Source organism: Thunnus thynnus, chromosome 15 (genome assembly GCF_963924715.1).
Source record: "Thunnus thynnus chromosome 15, fThuThy2.1, whole genome shotgun sequence".
In the NCBI taxonomy this organism is placed as follows: Eukaryota; Metazoa; Chordata; class Actinopteri; order Scombriformes; family Scombridae; genus Thunnus; species Thunnus thynnus.
Genome location: NC_089531.1, coordinates 12,114,990 through 12,137,023, shown reverse-complemented (window position 1 = coordinate 12,137,023; position 22,034 = coordinate 12,114,990). Strand labels below are relative to the sequence as shown.

The 22,034-nt window shown below is 40.1% G+C and overlaps 1 protein-coding gene across 1 annotated transcript in view; it reads left to right on the top strand.

The window, feature by feature from the left end:
* Window positions 1-12,909: 12,909 nt before the first annotated feature.
* LOC137198714 (TGF-beta receptor type-2-like) overlaps window positions 12,910-22,034 on the top strand; it is a 31,542-nt gene continuing 22,417 nt past the window's right edge. Inside the window, exon 1 of the mRNA XM_067612608.1 lies at window positions 12,910-12,998. The gene's annotated coding sequence lies outside the window, so the exon portion shown is untranslated. The remainder of the gene's footprint in view (window positions 12,999-22,034) is intronic.

Here is a 22,034-nt window from a genome sequence, read left to right as displayed (position 1 = left end):
CTCTTCCTTTCTTACGCCATCACACCAAGACAGACTCTGTCTCTCCTTCTCCATATAGTTGCCCATCATTTTGTACCTTCCTCAGTCCTTCCTCCATCCATCATTTTGCTTCAGTCACATCCTCTGCCTTCCTCTTCCTCAAGTCCTCGTCAGCATCTTTTTAGCTTTTGGGGGGGAAAAAAAAACTGACAGAATCCAATGTGCTGCTCTTTCATCATCCTCGGACCTATTTCACCAAATTTGCAACATGCAAGCTGTGATCTGATGACATAATGTCCTCTCACGTTGATTTTTCACATGTTTTACCAATCAGAACACACACCATACTTGCAATCGTGCATGCAAGGGTCTTGGAGGACTTACAAATATGTTCGCAAATTGCGAACATCATGTTTGCGAAACATGATGTTTCCATCAGTTGCGATCTGCATGTAAGATAGTTTTAGTGAAACAGGTCCATGGATTACAGTCAATACAGCTGCCACCATCTCATTTAGCAGGACAGCGAGTTGGAAGGGTAATGTTCTTGTTGGCAAGTCATTCATATTGCTGAGTAAACCTTGGCTCCACTGGTTTTTAACTGCGTTTACAGTTTGCATGCTCAAGAGTCAGGTTGATATTGTTGGCAGCCATAGTGCCAGAAAGTCAAAGCAAAGTTTATGCAGTCTTTATCTTGAGAATTTCATTTTAGTTAAATATATTTTTGCGAGATTAACCATTTATCTGAAAATATCTAAATTGCAGTAAATGACACTCATCTGGTTCCCCAAGAAAAAATGTTCAGAATTTTTTCCATCCTCTATTTGATTCCTGGAGAAAGAAGGATGCTGCACATTTAGAGCGAATGTGGGGAAATGCAACATTTCATTCCCAGTCAGTCCCCTTGGATAACTCACACTCTCAACCAGGTAGATCTGATCTTCTATGAGCTTACCTACTCTGAGATACCTGATAATTACAGATCTTGAGATTTTACGTACATCCTGGTTTTCTCCAGGGTCAGTCTTTCAAGGCGAGGTGCTTACTTCACTGCCTTTTTTTAAACAGTTTCCTCAATCCGTCCCTAACTCACCGTCTCTCACGATCACTGCCGCCATCCCGAAACCTGACAGGATCCAGACAGTCATTTATGAAGCGTGGCTTCCACACTGTCACAGTAAACTCATTAGATGTATTACATGTCATACTTGGTTGTCGCGAGGCTCTTGTGGATTCATCCTTTGTGAACGGAGACAAAGCCATTCCACATTGATTCTCGTGTGTTAGGAAAACAGTAGTTCAGAGTTACTCTCACAGCCTGTCTCTCACAGTGGAGTGTAAAGGAGAACTGTGGCTCAATAACTCATCACAGACCAGCACATACACACTCACACACACTCTCCGCACACATAATGCAGTGGGAAAATTGCTCAAACTACCCCCCGCAAGAGCGAGGCCCTGTGCTTTTTAATTGATGCTTCGGTCCACCTTTGATGAGAGCTATCGATTGGCCACACAACCCCAGGAGCACAGCCAGCCAGCCAGCCAGCACACCCCTCATGGAGTTCAAACAGCTCCCCGAGAAATACAAAATCCAACAATCACTAGGAAATGGCCGACCAAATTGTTTAGAGATAGCCGGCACAGAAAGTGCGTTAGGCGTGGGATTCATTAACCAGATAAAAAAAAGAGGAAATATTTATTAGGACAGCAGAGCGGTTTTTAATTTGTTTTTTTTTTTTGTTTTTTTTGTTAGTTTTCTCTTTTTGTTGTTTTTGTTTGTTTTTCACTTTTCTTTGTTTCAGCGCCGAGGAGGACATGGTCACGCCTCGCACACGCTGCTCGGTGTGTGTGATCTTTGAGAAACTATCTGTACATCTGTGGATGTTAGGATTTGACTTGGGTTTTATGAGTTGTTTTTTTCTCTCTGATGAAGCTTTCAATAAAAAAATGTGGAAAAAAGCATCACGGAGCGCTGTTATCTTTCAATCTGCATCACAAATGATTGTGTTTCATTGCAACTAGCTGTTTTCCTGTCCTCAAGCCATTATTATGGAAACATTTATTATGCACCAAGCGTCCTCCAAGGAACACACACACACACACACACACACACACACACACAGAACACGCCATCTTCTCCGTAGCCTATTATCTATATGACTAAATTGCAGTGGGAAGCAAGAGGAAGCCCTATTATTATCATCCAGCCTGATGGCACCTGCTGCGTGTTGACCTTGGGCCCTCACATCCTCTCATAATTACAGCCTTCACAAATGGAGCTAATACCTCTCGATGGGATTTCCCCCCATCGCAGCTCGCACACACTTGATTGGGCGTAAAGTGGTCATAATCAAAGATGGAGAAGCCTGCTGGAGGAAGAAGTGAATCGATGGCAATCAATCTTCCTCTTCACTCTCATTTAGGCCCAATCAATTGCTGTCCTTGTCACCTCCTAGGGACGCCTGTACTGTCAATACAACGGCTGCACAGTAGCCAAGTTTTCACTCCCTCAGACATCTCTGCAAGATCAAGGCAACAAGGCCGGCCAAGACAAAGACAAAGGACGTCTTAATAGAGAACAATTGACTGGCTGGGTTGGACTTAGTGTGTGCATGTGCTTTCTAATGCGCATGATTGGGCTGTCAGGAGTTACAGCTTCCTCCTTTGCATGTGCTGATTTGTGAATTTATGGAAGGAACTCAGTGCTTGACAGAGATAACTGTCGGTTTGGTACATTTACAGCAATTTAAAACATTTTACTGCTCTGTGAGACCTCTCTGTGGCACCGTGGTTTTCTTCACTACACACTATATGGCTGTTAAATCTGGGAAAATGCAGCAGGATCCTTTATCGAGTGAAATGCCACAGATTCAATCTCACTCCCTTGGAGCCAAGCAGTCTCCTTATCTGGAGTTATAGAGATGTAGCAGCTGAGCACCACAAGGGTGCAGCATACCAACACAGATGTTATCTGCTGTGTGTGTATTTCACAGAGGAGTGAGAACCCCCCACTCAGCCAAACACACACACATACACATACACATACACATACACACAACCACCACCACTGGATACAGATCAAGGACATCTCCACCAGGGAAACTCAACACTACAACACAACCAGCCTTCCCAAGCCATCAAGCATTTGCCATCTGCTGAGTATAATATACGTAGATTAGAAAGAAAAAGCCAGATCGTGCATTAAAATATATCTGTCCTACTTTCGGTACAAATTGTCTGATTGATGTGTATTTATATAAGATAAACATGCTCTTTGAGGGGTTCCTGGATGCATTTGATGTTGATAAGGGAGCTGATGGCAAATCCTGGCAGGAGCTTCACTGTGACAACTGTGAATTACATTGAGACAGATAAATCCCATGCCCGTTTAAAAATGCAGACGTGAATGAGCAAGCTAATGTAGGAATTCTTCAAATGTTTGTTTTTTACAGTACAATAAATGTTAAAAAAAAAAAAAAAAAAAATGACAGCAGGAAATAAATGAGATGTCAGCTTATGTGTTGAAGAAAAACAACCCAAGGAAAATCATTTATTGGTTCATCAGCAGATTTCGCCATATGTCTTCATCAGGGTGTCACGATTGCAAACCCAGCGTTCTCTAAATTGCCCTGATGTAATAAACATGACCCTAGTGGTGAAAATAAAGGCCAGTAATTAGTTGTAACCATTATCTTGGTTCTGAAGTTTATCTATTCGCCTGCAACAAATGCTTTGTAAAAACCTCTGGGGTGACAAGGTTTCAGGTTCCTGCTAGTTGAACACAATTGATTTTATCCCAGACCAATCTAAATGGAGTTTTCTGTGGAATTGGGTTGATTGGGACTGGGACCTTAATGACCCCGAGCTTCCAGGTGCAGTCAGAGAGGTTTTGCATTCAATCAAAAAATCTGTGATCGTCAGCAACCAAACACACACCTGGTGCTCTGTTATTAGCTTATACTCCTTTAAGAGAGACGTAATTAACCAAAGGGGGGGATATGCACTGCTAAGCTAAAATCTAAATAATGCCCAAGAGGGGGTTAGTGTGTTTTGAGGGGGACTTCATTATTCGCTTAATCTAGGAATATGTGAATGCAACATTAGGCCAGTAAACCTCATTACAAGAAGCTAAATATGGATATCTCATTAGTGGGGAGATGCATGACTCATATTTGACACTATCTGGGTCTATTAGATTCAGAAAGCGTTATTGCGTAAGTAACATGCCTATAATCTGGGCACAAATCTGAAATTGTTAAAGGATGATTCCAGTTTATTAGAACTGGGATCTTAGTTTTGGTAGTTTTCATTCCTATCAGTAATATTAATATTGTACTTACCGCTTTAATTGCGGAGATGTGGGACTGCAATACATTGTTAAAATGTCCAAGAGGGCAAGAAAAACAAGCAGTCAGATGATCATAAACAAACTCCCAGGTTTGGCAAAGGATTGGAGGACGAAGCGAAGGTGAGCAGTAAAATTATTAACCAAACTGTTGGTTAATAATTGTTGTAAACATCCACCACAGTTTACAGACTGACAAGAGTTGTGTGTGCACAAAATTCTCCTACGCAAAGAGGAATTATTACCAACTTTTCAGATGCATTTGCTTTCAGTTTTATCTCCAAATAAAGTGGTTTAGATAATCGGGCTAAATTGTTTTACAACTTGTCCGATATTCTAAACACTCAAAGTTTGTTTCTGCTTTGGACTGGAATTATTGAGGGAAATTCTTATTATAACTGATAAAAATGGTTGCCAAAGCTACAAAAATATGACTCAAGTTGTGAGAAAGCAACTTTAGTTTAAGACCTCATTTATCAATAACTTTTATATGACCAATGGGCATCAGCCATGTTTCCAACTGCAGCAAACAGCTGTTTTCAGAAAAAAAAAGTGTTTTCATGTACAAATGGGCCTTGCATGAAACAGCAGACAGACAAAGTTAGCAGCTAGATGGTGAACATAGTGGAGAATGTAGCAGCTAAAGAGCCAGATATTTTCTTCAGGCATTGGAGGGGACCAAAACAGAGCAAAAAGGAGTGGGCATATTAGACTTGCATTCGTCATGTGTTCAGAAATAGGACTCCAAAGGAATGCTGATGTTGTTCTGTGCCTGCTGGATGTGTAAATATGCAATTGTTTGCTAACACAATAGCCATATCAACTTTACAAAGACGTGTTATTCCTGTTGTGGACTTATGCCTTAAAGGAGCCAAAAAAATGGATTATTGTTATTGTTCCAGCTGAAGAAGGAGCTTTATCAAAATCAGCCCTTTCGCACATATTGATAAACAAGGTGTGAACATCTTCGCCAGATGTGCTCCTAAAGCTGACAAGAGAACAAATGAAAAACACGGATGTCTTGTCCCACATCCACAATAGAATCCATGTGGCAACACACTCAGTAAGACAGCAGCTCCATTTCAATATTCCCATAATGAATTACTATCATTGTGTTGCAGGAATTGGGAGCACAGCCAAAGCCTATTGAAGTTTACAATGACATTAGTGGAACAATTGTATCCCAGGGGATCCTGGGGGCTGCACAGAAGGCATTGTTCCCCAGGTGGCACTACAGCGGGTCTGTGCCAAGGGCCCGGCTCTGTTCTCAATATGCTGCTGACAAAAGGTGTTAATTGAGGATATGAAGAAAATCCGTACCTCATGATTTTCATATTAATGCTGCCTGTCATTAACCCTAATGTAACCACTCAGTTTGACTCATGTTTGAACACACGGAAGGTCCGAGACAATCACACACCTGTCCTGGATTTCAGTTTTACTTTCAAATAAAGATCGTTTTGGCTTGTTCACGACTCGTTTAGTTTCTTGTAGTCGCTATGGTGAGTACAATAACTAATAAAATAAATAAGATCTATCCTTAAAGGAAACTCAAAGTGAAAGGGCAACTGTGAGGAACCCAGGTGTTTCCTCAAGCAGCAGAGATGCAGCGGAAACAAGAGAGTTTCTATTCTCATGTCAGTCACACCTATTCGAGATCTACAATTTCAGAATTTTTATTTATAAACTTAAGACAAATATCTATTCAGAGGCTAAGAGCTGTTCTGTTGGTCCCCTCTGTATGATCTGGTTTTGGCAAGTAAGAGGAGTTACGCCAGCCTTCGTCGAATTCCAATTGTGGGAAGAGATCTTAAACAGTCGTGAGTCATTTGTGCATGTGTTTATGTGAATATGCTGAGATGGCAGCTTCCCAGCATGCCGGACACAAGAGCTGACCTTTACTCTCCTTCCCACTGGAGCAGAACTAGTGACAAAAAACAATGACAATAGTCTTAACTTTAATGTCAGTGTATAGAGGCTAAGAATAACATGATATCTCCTATATGTTCTGAAAATATAAACATGTTCTCCTACCTTAGACCCTCGGGAGACAAATATAAGACCTGCATTTACATACACTGTATGACTCTCCAGTGTATTATTTTCCTGCTCTGGGGGGGGGAAGGGAGGGGGATCAAATGATTTGCTGTGAACACAGTACAGCTATTTCTGGAAGGAATATTGGGGCATCTATACTCGGATGATTGTTGCTTAAATGTGTGTGCAGTTCAATGATCTATAGCTTCCTGTTTTACATAAATATTTTCAGACAAGAAGCAGTCACAAAGAAACTGATGTTGTAGCTTTCAGAGAGTCAACACTTCTTGGCTTGGATACGCTGCAAGTCAGAGCGCAAAATCACAATCAATCAAGTTCCTCCTACACTGAGATATCACAGAGATCCTATGGAACACATCTGAAGGTTCGTCCTCAAATAAAACTCTAAAATCCCCTGATCCAGTTTCCAATAGGGATTGAGGGAACGCACCTTTATCCCTTGCCAGCCACTGAATGAAATAAACCATGCAAACAGAAATTCACCTTAGCGAGAGAATTTCCCAACACACCGTCATGAATGGAGATTGAGTTTTTTTTGAGTGTGTCGTGTTTGTGCCGTGTGCGTATGAGTGAGAAGAACAAAGGCATGGACGGAGATAGAGAGGGGGAAACTGGGAGGTCAGGGTTGAAAAAAATTGGAGGAGAGCGATGGCGAAAGGAAATGAAGAAAGAAAGATGAAGAGAAGACGTCAGAAATGGGAGCAGAGGGGAAGGAGATGGAAAGAGTGTTGAAGGAATGGGAAGTCAGTGAAGGCAAGAGACAGGGTGAGAGAGAACTAGATAAATAGAGAGAAAACAAGAGAAGGGATATATAGGAAGAAAAATAAAGAACAGAAAGGATTCGTCATTTATTTCCTCACTTTATCCCCCCGTGGTCCATCAGACCTTGAGGGCCGCAGGATGAGGTCCTAATAGCTCACTATCACCTCCAGGCCAAGTGATGTGATCTACAGCAACAGTGTGCAGGTGGATAAACAGTCCCCCCAATAACAAGAGAGAGACCACACATGCTCCAGGGGCCAACCCGGCGCCCCAGTGCAGCAGATTTGTGGAAGTGTAATGGGAACGTGTGTAAGCTACTGAAATGTGAGGCCATAAAGCACAGCTCCAGCCCCGGGGGCCTCCAGAACACCTCATCCCCTCCAGATGTGACCCTGATGTGTTAGGACATACTGTATATGATTGGAAGAAATATGAGGTTTATTTTAGCAATGTACTGTAAAACATCCCTCTCTATAGAAACGCTGAAGATTGAGCGTGAATGTTAATTCTTGAACTTGGAAATAGAAGTTTGACAAGTCCACTTGTTAGCTTTTTCAGAACTTTCAACACCATCTCATGCTATTCCTCAGCAAAGACAGTGAGATGGGGTTTTGCCCTGTTGTCATGTGATCATGTGATGTGAAGTTCAGTAATGGGTTTACAGTATGGAGCTTGGGTCATGCGCTCATGCTGAGGAAGACTGTGAAATGTGGTTGAAAGCTCTAGAAAAAGCTAGTCTTTTTTTTTTGTCAAGTTTAACGTTGTGTAATCTAGAGAAATTTCTGTCAAGCAAAAAAAAAAAACAGTTTGCACCAGTAGAGTAAGAAAAAGTAACTTTACTGAATTGTTAAAAAACTAGCATAAAAATCAAGCCATGCCAAAAAATACTGAATACTATTAAATTCTGTGAACCAATCATAAACAATGTGACATGCCACAGTAAGCGTCTTCATCTGAACCCAGTTCATTTTGCTATGTTCTTCATTACTGTGGCTAATTATCCGCTGTATATTTAAACATACACTTGTTCTGCTCAAGCACTCTTAGCTCTCTACTTCTTCTAGCAACTTTCTCACTAATCACACAGTTATTTACACACTTTTCAGATCTGCTAGTTACTTTAGCTTAGCAGTTAGCGATGGATTTTCTCTTTCCCTCTCAATCTCCTGCTCTCTCTTGCCTCAGTGTGTCTTATGTTTAGCTATTCCTCTGCCTCCTCTGGTGATAATGGTACATGTGATAAATGTAGTACATTTACTGTGTTGGAGGCCAGGCTCAGTGAGTTAGAAGCACAGCTCTGCTCCATGGAAACCCAGTCATTAGCTGCTGTAGTTAGCCAGCCCCCAGTAGCCAGTGCAGGTGTCAATCAAAACGTGATCTACCACACCTACACAGTCGCAAAATTTGTTGTTTTATGAAATAGGTTTTCTAATAGTTATAAATGTTTATTTTCACCCAGATTTTTGTGGATGCTGAATGAGACGTTCAACTGTGACATCATGTATTCATTTTTACTATTTCATGCCAAACCTCTAGAGGCTTTAATACATATTTTGGATAATTGTTGATTGATGATTTGACAAGCATGTAATCCGCTTTTCAGACTTGTTTCTCATCAGCTGTAACTGAAAAGCAGATTGGATATGTTACTAAGAAAGTTCAATAAGCAAGATTATTTTTCTTGGACAAGAAAAAATAAGATTTATCATGTTTTTAAAAACAAACCATGACTGAACTGAATTGCCTGTTTCTGCAGTGCAGTTTCTAAAACTGATACCTGTAACTAAAGTAACAATACTATATATAATATATATCAAATAAAAATATATAATATTTTACTAGTATCACCTTAAAATACACAGTGTGTGTAATAATGTTTTTCTTATCTTATCCTTTGTCTCACGTTTCCTAATACACTCTAATTCTGTTGTTGGTCGCCCTGTTTCCCAAATCACATGGTGTTCAATTCATCTGTCAACTGGATAACCCTTTGCCCTCATCAGGCTGTGTGTTATGAGAGCATAGTGAAAGAATGGTCCATATACCACAAATGTCATGCCCTCTCCGGCAGCAATAACAATGGAAGGTGGACTTAAGGGCAGGGTTAAGGGCAACAAGCAGGGGAAATGCCTCACTATAAATACGTCAGAATTGCTGTGTCTGAGTCTGTGAACGGCTGGCGTTGACTGACCGAGGCGGTTCTGGATTTAAGACGCTGCGAAGGGGTGTAGACTGTAAGCAGAGGAATGAAATGATTGCTGCTTATTCTGGGTCAGTGGCTATGCACCATGCACACAGACCTATACACCTCATGCAGCTTAAGTTGATATACTGCCCGGGCATATTTTCTTCTCTCACACAGATGCTTACATACTGCTCACCAAACTCAATGCAGTGTTTCCTGAAGAAAGGCCAGCAGAATGTTTTCTAATCTCTCCAGAGTTATGGTACATTACACATGTTATGGCTGCGGCAGACTAACCCTCTGCTGAACTACAAAGAAACTCGACATAGGTGAGGCCGGAGTCAGAAGGGGGCCCAAACTCTCTTAAGTACTCCCACATGTGGTGTATTTAACTCTGTATGTGCGTGTGTGTGTGTGTGCACATGTACATTTTACTGTGTAATTAATTTTTAGGAATTTAGCCGACCCACATGGATGTATGCATGACCTGATTCCTGCGTTTGACTGTGATTGTGTCTGTATGTGTGAGCCACAGATTGTGCTTGGGGACTAAACAGAGCAAAACAGCCATCAGTGGAGATTATCTGTCTCAAAATCAGGGGTCTCAGAACTGTCTGGTCTAGTTTTCCCCTGAAAACTCTAACTTTTCCAAGCAACATTGTTAACCTGAGACATAGTTCAACTGGCGACATGTTAAAACGGCGCCCTGCTATGTCACCATAGCCCTTGAGCCCTATATGAATATAAGACCAAGATTGTAAAAAGCAGAGTTTTCTCAGAACCTCTTCCTGCCTCTTGGACACTGCAAGTGACTGACCCAGACATCACATTATTTTTATTTTGTCTGTATTCAGTATGATTTATAGATTATATGTTTTTAACTGTTTTGGACAACAACAGAGGTCTACAGCACGGAGGAATACGATATATCACGCTTTGGATACATGCTTGTAAGTAGGATGAATTCATTGTTGGTTTGGCACTGCACATGAGATTTCTTGACGATAAGAGAAATATAGAAAATTGTTAGCATAATTAAAGGATAAAGTTTAAGAATCATGGAATATTGCCAAGCAGTTGGCATTCATGCATAGTAGTATGTTTTTGAGGTCCTGGCATGTGTGCAGTGCAACAACCCCACATAAATAATGAATGAGCTGCATGGATGTCAAGCTTAAGCCATGTAAACCTCATCGCACTTGTTCATCACTGCCCACATCATCATGATAGGAACTGAGGCTAAAATATCTCTAAAAAATCAGATCTAATGGGGAATTTCTATGATGAGATGAGCCAGAAGACCAACAGAGCTATGCAGAAGTACTTCACCTTCCCTCCCTCAGTTTTTCACTGCTCTGCTTTAGGAGCTGGCCTGGCATTTTAATACTCACTCTTTATTGCTTTTCCTCCTGTTGCCCTGTCTTTCTGCCCAAATGTGTGTGTGTGTGTGTGTGTGTGTGTCTGTGTGTGTGTGTATCTCCCTCTCTCATAGCAAAAGTCTAGCAGAACGCAGACCTGTTGCCATGGTACCAGCTGGACAACAAGTGTACACATTGGTGAAGATTAAGACGTGCAGGCTGGAGTTGGCATCAAGCAGGCGAAGGGCTCTGCTGTGGCTAATGATGCTGTATTACAGTGCCAGAACATTCCTTACTGCTTTTCCATGAGACTACAGAGGGATTTCAAGAAGAATTAAAAGAGACAGATAGAAGGAGAGAGACGGGAGAGGCATGGAAAGAGTGGTGATGATATACAGTACTGTATGCCTGATGAATACAACTGGCAGCTGCTGTAGTCAGAACATCTGGAGTTAGGGGCCTCATTAGATGACAGATGAGGGCTGGATGAGTATGAGTGTCTCTATAAAGTTAAAATAAATACAGTCCTCTCTGGAGGCTTCGTGTGACCAGAAGATCCTGTGATGAGCTGTCTATCTATTACAGATTACTGAAATCTACAACATAATCTGCACACTGGTATACCAGAGAAACACTAACCACACGGCACATCTTCAGTACACTGCCTGACAGAATAAACCACTTACTATCTTATTTTCTGACGGCATATCTAACTGTACTAAATGCCATCTATAAAAAGCCAAAGAACATCCACTATCGAGCAGCGAAACTCAGAAGGCTGCTTAAAAGGTTAGGTATTAGGCCCAAAAACAGCACTGTTAGTACAGCTGTGTATTATTTAGTCATAGTTATCTGTAGACAATGTACATGGAAGTGCTAGTTCTGACTATTTGAGCTATAAAAACAAACATAAAACAATTTGTTCTTTCAGGGTGGTGTGTACTCTTGTAACCATAGCTGGCAGCAGAGAACCTGTGGAAGCAAAAATGGCCATATCCCTCTTTGTGCAACAGATTGGCTCTAAATTAGGATATCATAAATTACAGTCATGCAAGCTATTCTTTCAAAATATTTTGCATTCTTTGTCGCTCCACTTTCCTCTTCCAGCACACCACAAATTGTCTCAGTCACAAAAGGTCCACTTGAAAAATCTAAGCCCTATAATTTTCTGGCTGATTTCAGGTGACCACACTCTTTCCTCTGGACAGCAGTAGCAGCAGCGGTTTTCCTGTGAGTACAATACACCAATCCTGCAACACCCAGCCACTACTATCATTGTTCTAGCAGTTTGGCCAGTGGTCAGATAATGCAGAAGGGGTCGGGTCAGTTGGAAAATCTCAGCATGATAAAGCCAGATGGACCGACACACACTCTCTTTTTTCTGTCATCCTTATCAGATTGGAAGCGTTCAACCTTTCCACCTCATGTGCCTCTAACAATGTCTCCTCTGTGTGCTGAGGTTTCTGTCAGGAAAAATTCACCTCACCTAGCAGCTGCACTTAAAACAAAAAGCTTAGGCAGCAACTTGAGGTATAAGTTGAGCCATAATAGCAATGCATTTTAATGAGGCTGGACCACAAAGCCTGTCCTGGAAATAGACGCAGCATAGTTCATTTCCTCTGCAGATTTTTAGGCCAGGGCCAGCGTGCGTGAAAATGGGCTGCTGTGGAGAAAATGTGCTTTTATGTAGAACACATTATGCCAGAATATATAGTCCTGAATGGATAGCCGTGGACTGCTTTTCCCACTCCCACTTAAAATTTAATCTTAGCTCACTGAAAGCACATTTAAGAGAACCTTCCTCTGCTAATCTATTATGGCTGAGGGCTGGTCTGCTCTGCTGCCTGAATGAGACGTCTAAATGTTGCAAATTCGATGCAAGATATTGAGCCTTGAATTCCCTGTCCGGCTCCCATGGATTTCTTAATCTTGCATTAAAAAAACATCACGAATCGCCTTTCTATCTCAACAAGTGAAATTTCAACATCCATCTGAAACATTTAAAGCACTTTGAGTATGATCTTCACAGCTAGTGACAGAAAACAGCTTGAGAAAGCAGCCTTTACAAGAAAAAGACAAGCTCTGTTATCTGTGTTAACAAAGGCCAACACATTACTGACTGACAGTGTTGGTATTGTGAATGCAGCTGCTGATTATGTTGTAAGACCCCCTTTTTTTTTTTTTTTTTTACAACGTGGTAAACACTCTTTCTTTCCTCTGTGTCCCTCACTCACTCTGATGTCCAGATGCACAACCCAGCAGGAAAGATGGGATTTTAAAGTTGTGTGCACCAGGAAATAACGTCCGGGTAAGTTTGGTTCTGTTTTGATTTCTAAATATATTCTGCCAAACACTGCATCTTTGTTTTGGTTTTTCTTTTTTACCTGTTTATAGCAATATAAACACTTGATACCAAGAAAGTATTAGTTGTTTTGGGCGGTTATGATTGTGGTTGGAACAACATAATCGCTTGGCCAGATTTTTAGGGAGAGTACTATTCATCTGAGAAACATCATATTTCAGATTGGACTTCATGATGAAATTCCAGCAAAATATATAAATAATTAAAGACTCTAGTGTCTTACACTTGCACTGGAGCAGAACTGAGAGCTAAAGTCTGATTTCCTCAAATACCTAAATCATCCTGGTGTCAGGAGAGGTGGTGGGAGTGCTCTGTAAGGAAATTCCTCACAGCGAGAAAGCTGGCAGTCACTCTGTTTGGATAAGCACACTGGGATCTGGCAAAGAAAAAGCGAGGCGGTTGGCTCTGGAGTGAACCCCGACTTCATTAGATCTGATGAGTAAATGTGAAATTGATGCCTTTGTCTAAATGAAAAAATCATTTCATGTGGAAGCAGTGTATTCAGCAGGCGAAGGCATCAGTATTCAGCCTTGACATCTGTAAATCTGTGTAGTTTGTGTTCGCCAGAGAATATTTTATGATTTTCCATCAGCGGCTTGTTCTGAGCCTCATTAGCTGCACTATATGCAACTGCAATACAGTGGTTGTACTGAATAAAGCCTACGATGGCTCTATTAGAGGAGGGATGTAATTTTCTTGTCATTTGCATGCTGTGTTGATGCGCGGGCTATGAGGGAACATACAGAGGTTCAATCTCACTCTATGTCATGCACAGTTTGTTTAAAAGGCAGAAATTGCGAGCAGGTTTTCCGTGATCAAAGTCATCCACAAGAGCTGAGTGGATGGGCCTGAATTTCCATGGAGTGGGTGAAAATAAATGCATGTTCACAGTCACGGTAAATTTACAAACCGGCGAGGGAAAATGACTGCTTCGGCCGAGGAAAGCTTATGGAATGAGGCGTTAAATTAAATCCATTTGGACGATTGACGTCACAGCCATGCATATCAACTGTTTCTTAAAATGTTTGACATATTTCTCACTGGGCCAAGAGAATGAACATGTTGTTGATTGTTAGTGATATCAAACACATTCGGAGCACTTTCACACTCTCAGAGGATCACAAGTGTCTAAATATAACTCCTGCATTAACATTACAATATAAAAGATCTCAGTGCCACTTTGTTTCAACCCCCCCCCTATCTAGTATCAGTAAATATACAATCAATAAATGGTTCCTAACACACACACACACACTATAGTGTTCTTGTAAATATCAGCATATATAAAGCATTAATAACTGGTACACAAACAGACAATGAATGATAAAATGAATAAATGAATAAATTATTCGTTTAGAAATACTTCTTCACTCTCTCTGTATGACAAATGAGCAAACTCTGTCACCTGATGAAGGCCACAGGATGCAGCTGGAAGCCTCGGAAGTGAACTCTGAGTTAAGGTTTGGCTTTGACTAGATTCGACTATTATTCCCACGATCAAGAATGAACCTTGAAGGTCAACATATCCTCATAAATGACGAGTTTAAACATCGATCATTCATCATCTGAATGATTTTTACAACTGTAGAAACAGTTGATTAATGTAACAGGTTGTAAGGATTTGTTCTTCAGCTATGTTATGTCATTCATTAACTGTTGATATAAAGTTAATGAGTTAAGAATGCTTCATAGGAAAAGTTATGGTTCCTGACAAATGCATTAAAGGAATAGTTTCTCATTTTGGGAAATATGCTTAATCGTATACTTGCTGAAATTTAGATGAGAGGATTGACACCTCTCTCATGTCTGTAAGGTAAATATGAAGCTGGAGCTAGCAGCTAGTTAGCTTAGCTTAGCACAAAGACTGGAAACAGGGGGAAACTGCTAGCCTGGTTCTGTCCAAGTTAAAAAAAATCTGCTCACCAGCTCCTCTAAGACTCACTAATAAACACATTATATCTCATTTGTTTAGTTCATATAAAAAAAACAAAGTGTAAAATCAAAGTAAACAGCCTGGCTAAGAAATTGTTTGGCAAATTACCCCCCATAAAACCATGTGTTGCTTCGGTTATGTAAGGATGAAACAAATTAGATATAGCCAGTTAATTAGTGAGTTATAGAGGTGCTAGAAGTTGGATTTTGATACCTTTGGACAGAACCAGACAAGCTGTTTCCCCGTGTTTCCAGTTTCCAGGAGGTTGCTTTTATCATTTTACTTATTTATATTTGCATGCATATAAAACAGCATAAAGTCCAGATGATAGAAAGAAAACAGATGGACAACAGACCTCCCCTTGACTTAAGAGAACAAAGGAAAAAATAATAAAATAATCAACGCAACATGATTTAGCAAAATACAAAGAAAATATGACATGAAATAGGTTATATCCCAAAATGTTGAACTGTCCCTTTAATAAACACTCAAAAAGTCCTAATATCATCTTACAGTGAGGAAGGAGGTTGGGTTAAAGTACAATGTTACCAGGATATCCACATTACATACATAGTGTGACCTTGCACATAAAAATCAAATCTATCTTTCTCTTTATTGCTTCATTTATATCAATCTCTCCTTTTCTCGCTCACGCACACACATATAAACACAGAGTATATGGTTCCTCCATTGTCTGGCGTTGTATACCACGTGGCCATGGTTCAGCTCCTTGTCCTTATCAGTGTTGGGTCATGGTGGTATTTCCTGCCTGTAACAAGAGCAGAAGGTGGCACAGGATGAGCGCTGCTTCCTGTGCTGGCACACCCAACATGTACCCACTGGCCCCATCCACTCTGCTCGGCAGTCAGAAGAAGTGCAGGGCTTGCTAAGTTGCTCCCGATATATACAGTGCATGTTTTCAGCTAATAATTCATACATCTGTTTGCCTGAGATCAAAGATAGCTGTGTGGTGCTGACTAGCGGTTAGCTGAGAGCAGTTCATTTGCAATTCATTTGATCTCTACTGGGGTAGTGGGTGATTTTAAAGGCGTTTGTGCTCACTGGACAATATGTGAGAGAGTGACAAAAAAAAAAAAAAAAAAAAAAAGGAGGGGAGGGGTCCTGAGGTAGACCCACATCAGTGCTAGAGTGGGGGAAATGATACTTTAGCTTTAGTAATTCTGCGGGCTGTCTCAGTCATTACAAGATGAGTTAAATATTACAAGAGAGTCAGTCATTTCTTCTAATATTTGCTCGAATGAATATCCTTAAATTCCTTGTAAGGTAGAAAATCTACTCAAACAGCATATGAGATGTTAGATCACAGGACAGTAAATCCTTATTTATATCCATAATGATTCAGACACTGCTATAATCCTAAGATTAAGAAGTGATATCAACTGAAACTGCAATTTGAGGGCCTTCAGATAACCAGTAAAGCATTACGATCAATACGTAATCAAAATACTTCATGACCGTGCTTTCAGAGGAGGACTAATATCTCATTTTTTTTAAAAAAGATAAATATCAGGAAACCACTTTTCTCAGTCTAAGATATTGTCAAATGTTCTTTTGATCTCCACCAATTAAGCATTTGCTTCTTTGTGTCCCAGCTTCTTAAGAGTCCCTGCGACTCCAGATGGGGCTTTCTGGGTAGGGAGGGCTCTTTGTGTGACATTACAGTAATATACCATCCGCTAGCATTTTTATTGTGGAAATCTTGTTTGGCTGGAATGTTGTTTCATCCCGATCTTGGCGCAGCCTTTCCCATGGGAAGTACACAGAGGAATCTTTGGTCTCATCAGGGGGAATCTGCAGATGTTTGTAAATATGCACGCGGCTGCTGAGACCAGGGAGGACTTGCCTTCAAACACTCTGATGTCGAATGTTTATTAGAAGTGGGTTTCTTGGGAAACCATGATCACTGGGCTCGCTGACTGAATGTACTTGGAGTGTGGCCTGTTGCATGTCATTACAAACTGGCTTTTCTTCGCATACGCCCATCCCCTCCATCTCCGAGCTGCATCCCACAAGGAGTAAATCAGTGGATGCTGCTTGTATATTACAACCTTCAGTGGACCACTGACATTTTTTCAGTTCAAGAGCTTGATATTGGAAACCCTTGCATTTGGAGGGCAGTAGTAGCTGCAGAAACTTAATTTTATTAGTCAGTTAAAAATGATTCAAAAGTCTAAAATTTATACTTCCATGAGCAAAGATGATCTTATAGCCACATGTATTCATACTTGTATGGTGACCACTCTTGCAGACAACCTGAGAAAAGGTAATTTTGTTTTACATTTAGACTTGTCAGTAGGAAAAGCACAAGTTTAACTAATAACCTTGACTCTGTTCTATTCAAGCGTCCCAGTAAACCATGTCAGTGTGATAGTGAACCAGCATAAACAATACCAGGAACCTGAAACCCAGAAAGGTAAATGGAGTTCAGCCATCATTCATTTTATTATTAACACTTGCTTTCCTGCTGTGATATGTCAAAATGTCCTGTGTGAAAAAGGGCATGTTAGTAATGGAAGATGTATTCTGATTAATTTATTTTTTGGCCGGTGCAACAAGCTGTAAAACACAACGTTGACACGTAATCAACTCGCAAAGTTAACATGACAAATGTTTTAGCAAATGGTTCTGCTTATCCAGCACGGCACCACATTTGCTTCCATTTAAAGTTGTGTTTGTGTCCAACTGGTGATTGTAAGTCCAATTTCCACTCTCTTTTTATATTTGTTTTGCTCTCCACAAACTGGCTCTTTAGCTGCTAAATGCTCCACTATGTTCACCATTTAGTCACTAACTTTGTCTGCTGTTCGGAGCTGGGCAGGTAGCGTACCAACAGTTTATTTGAGTTTTTTTTTGGGGGGGGGGGACAGCTGCCTGCTTCTGGAAACACTGATGAAAACTGTGAGAGTCAATCGAAACAAGGAAACCAGACATTAACATGCTCTATATAGCTGAGTGGAACTGCAGAGTCAAGTGATAATTATCTCTACAAGTAACATCATTCCTTTCACAATACACATAGTCATTTGACCCATTTGTCATATAAAGCTTTTTATTGGTTCCACTTCAAGTAAAAGTAAATGTAGGTCATAAAATAATTTTAAAAAAATCATATTTCATAAGACTGTTGTATGTTTTTATGTAAAAACTGCAAAATAACTTAAATAAATGTCTAAGTTGTGCTGTCAAATAAAAGTAGAAAAGCATAAAAATATACTTTTTTCTCAAATATAGTAAGGTAGAAGTATAAGATAGCATAAAATTGAAGTATCAGTAAAGTACAAGTACTATAAAACTATGCATTAGTACAGTACTTGAATAAATATTCTTATTCTTACTTTCTACTCTCCACATGACTATGTCAAACTGCTGTATTGCTGTGCTGAACAGGTCTGCAAACACACTGCACTGTAATTCATATGGCTTTTATATAATAATAACAATAAACTTTATTTATATAGCACTTTTCTTGACAAGGTTACAAGGTGTTAAAAAGAATTAAAAAACAGCAATTAAAATGAAGTTACACAAAAATATAAACTGTCAAAAGTGGGAAAATTAAAAAACAGCAACATATCAAACATTCATGAAAGCTTTCCGATAAAAGAATGTTTTAAGAGATTCAAAAGACACTAAAGATGTTGCCTGTCTGATCTCGTTAGGCAGACTCTTCCACAGTTAAGAATAAGAATAACCATAATTATTAATGTAAATATCACCTGCAGTGCATATGTTTCCTTCCTAGTATGCATGAAATTCTTTGATACACTACATATACTCCCTCACAACACAAGACACTATGATTGCATTTGTGTGTAACTGTATCCTCAGCCACATTAGGGACCCATCTTGAAACATTTTATTGGGGGACAGGACAACTAAATCATCCCCTCTTTGCTTAAGTAGTCTGTTCCCTGTAATCGAGGTTTGGTGAAGGGCCTGACCATCATCTTCATCATCTTCTCTCTTCTCTCTCACCACAGAGGTAGTTACAGGCTCGGGACCGGTGGCAGGACAGGCTTTAGGCTGGTTTAACTCTACACTGCACAGATCACAGCATGATACCCCTTGAAGCCATTAGATAATTTGGATGCATCCAATCTGTGGTAAAAAGCCACTGGTTGATGTGTGGCATTATGCTCTAAGGAAAAAGATGGTTTACAATATCATGTGAGGAAGGAAGATGTGGGTGTTTTTTTTTTTCCTTCCTCTTCCTCTTCTTCCTCTTTTGCAAGCTTTTTCTGTTTTCGGTTTCCTGTCCTCTTGTTGCTTTTTTGTGATCTTTTAAATTTAGCATGAGAGCTTGTTTTCAGGTTAACAGTGTGTGCCAATTAACAGCACTGACTACAATTGTTTTACATAATATAATAGTTGTTTTTTTTTAATTAGCACTGCAGAATACCTAAGTAATAAACTTTTTTTTTGTTTGGCTTGTGTGAGATTGTGTTTATGTCCAGTACCATATAGGCAATATTTATGGCTTATAGAGTATCTAACCTGACTTTACACGAGGTCTGTAACTTCACCTCGACACATGAGCCACACTGAGAAACAGGATGTTGCTTGTCACACTAAGATGGGAGTCACAAGCTGCAGCATTTGCCCACATGTTTGCTTCCCCCTACAAAGCATTCTCTTTCTAAAACAAGTTTTGACAGCGTTTTGGACACCTATCGATGTTCTGTCAGAGAACAATAGCCCTAAAAGTGTTGCGATACCAAAGGTTGTAACCTTTGGAGCTTTTACTATTAAATAAACTTTCCCTTCCTTCACAGCATCTGACTAATGCTGGGAGACAAAAGCCTGCTCACAGCTGTGGAAGACAGAGAGAAGTTGCTGTTGTCAGAATAGGCCATTGTGACTTCCGTTTTACCAGTGGCACAGAGAAAACTGTGCCAAATCATTGTGTGGGGGTGTGTGTCTTATTGTGTATGAGCCTCAATCTGCACTACTAACTATGTTGTTATGTGTGTCCGTATGAGTGTGAACACAAACTCACATGCCAACTGTGTTGAGTCAGATTTCCCTACTATTTCACTCTAGAATTTGTACTACGTGCAAAAGAACATAAAAGCAGGAGGTTGTGTTTACTGTAATATCTTAACCATACATGGCCTGGATTCCTGCTCATATCTGTGGGTTAACGGTAATATTATTCAACTGTATTAGTATGCACACTCTATTAAGTCACGTTCCTCTTAGGAGTTTCAGTTGTGAAATGTCTGCACATGATTCTTTGATGATAAAGTAATTTTTAGCCAACTAGCAGTGTGCCTCTAGGCATGACTATGTCCATCTGTCAGACAGTCAGTTCACCACTTTTGTCTAGACTGAAATAACTGAACAACTATTAGATGAATTAATGGTCCACAGAGGATGAATCCTACTACAGTAACTTTTGCAATCCCCTGACTTATCCCCAAGTGCCAAGAGCAGGTTAAATTTGTCACTTGTCCTAAGAAATATCTGAATATCTACTGGATAGATTATCACAAAATTGTTACATTCATAGTTCCCAGAGGATGAATCCTACTGACACTGGTGACCAATCTTACTTTTTTTCTAGTGTTATCATGGGGTTGTGACTTTGGGTTAAAATGTCTCTCCTTGGTTTATGACTTAATTCCTGCTAAACTAATGACAATCTTATCAGCCTCAGTTTTATATGTTTAGTGTTAATTAGCATGCTAACACACTAAACTAAGATGGTGAATGGTGAAGACCCTTGAAAGCTAGTAGGCTATCTTATGCAGTATTACTGTAATACTGTGAGAAATGATATGAACTCTGGGTGAAAGTGTTATCTGCAGGATGGAAGAGGCACATTCACTTGACAGATTGACATTCAAAAGAAGCAGGAAAAAAAAAAAGCTTCCCTGATCTGAAAAAACGTTTCATATTCTGGCTGCGTATGCAGGCCCCTTGATTATGTGCAATGTATCTGAAGAAGGCACTGATTTAAAATTACCTGATTGTTTTGTGCCTCTATTCTCACAAGCAATTTGCAAGTTGTATTACATTTCTCTCTGCTGCGCAAATATACATGCCCGAGCTTGTGGGACTCAAGAGCTGTGTTTAAAGATGTTTTTCCTTTGGCATGAGCTGTATTTGTGCATTTTATGCTGCAACAAAGTCTTGATTGAAAGAGGTTTACAAAGACGGGCGGCGTGAGGTGGCACGCTGGCAGTGGTGCGGTGATCCAGCCAGTTGCTTGCTTTTACAGCCAGTGGATAAACAACAGCCAGCAAATCAGTGACTGAACCTTCTCAGCTGAGTTGAGAGCAAGTATGCTTAGATAGATAAATGTTCCAAGCACCTACAGGATGGGTATTTATAAATCAGTTACCTCCAATGTGCCACGTACAGGCAAATTCCTTTTGTTGATGAATCTGATCTGCTCTGTGTGAGATCTTCTTCAACTGTTGACAGTAAGGATTGCCTTGCGATGTTAATCTTGATGTACTGTACTGTATTAATGAAAGATTACCCATACCCACTGCAATAGTGGCAAAAATTTAATGCCAACGGGCAGTGAAAGAGGGCCATGCTAATTAGAGTGGGCAAGCTAATTAAAGACATATTACCAAGCTGTCAAACTGGATGATAAGTCATATATCACATGATTTTAAGACTATGCCTCTTCAAAAGCAGGCATGCTGACATGGAGCTAAGAAGGTTTGAAGGCTGTTAGCTCACTGACACCTCCCAACTTTGTGCTTCCAAGATGTCAACAACTATTTTGTGGTGATAAAAAGAATTCATATTTTAGTTTTCCTGGCCCCTTTGGTACTTTTGGTAATTTCCATAAAATGCAAAAAGTACAAACTGCGATACTATAAATATAAAATAAAGAAGTGTGACTGCTCTAGAATTGGGTTAAGTAAGTATTTGCATGTCTCATGTGACAATCTAAAACTCAAAACTTGAGCTTTACAGTCACCTGCTGTAGGGGGGGGAGGCATCCCTTGTGTAATGCGCTGCCATGTATAATTGTAGGCACCGAGAACATGTTGTACAAAGCACAAATTTAA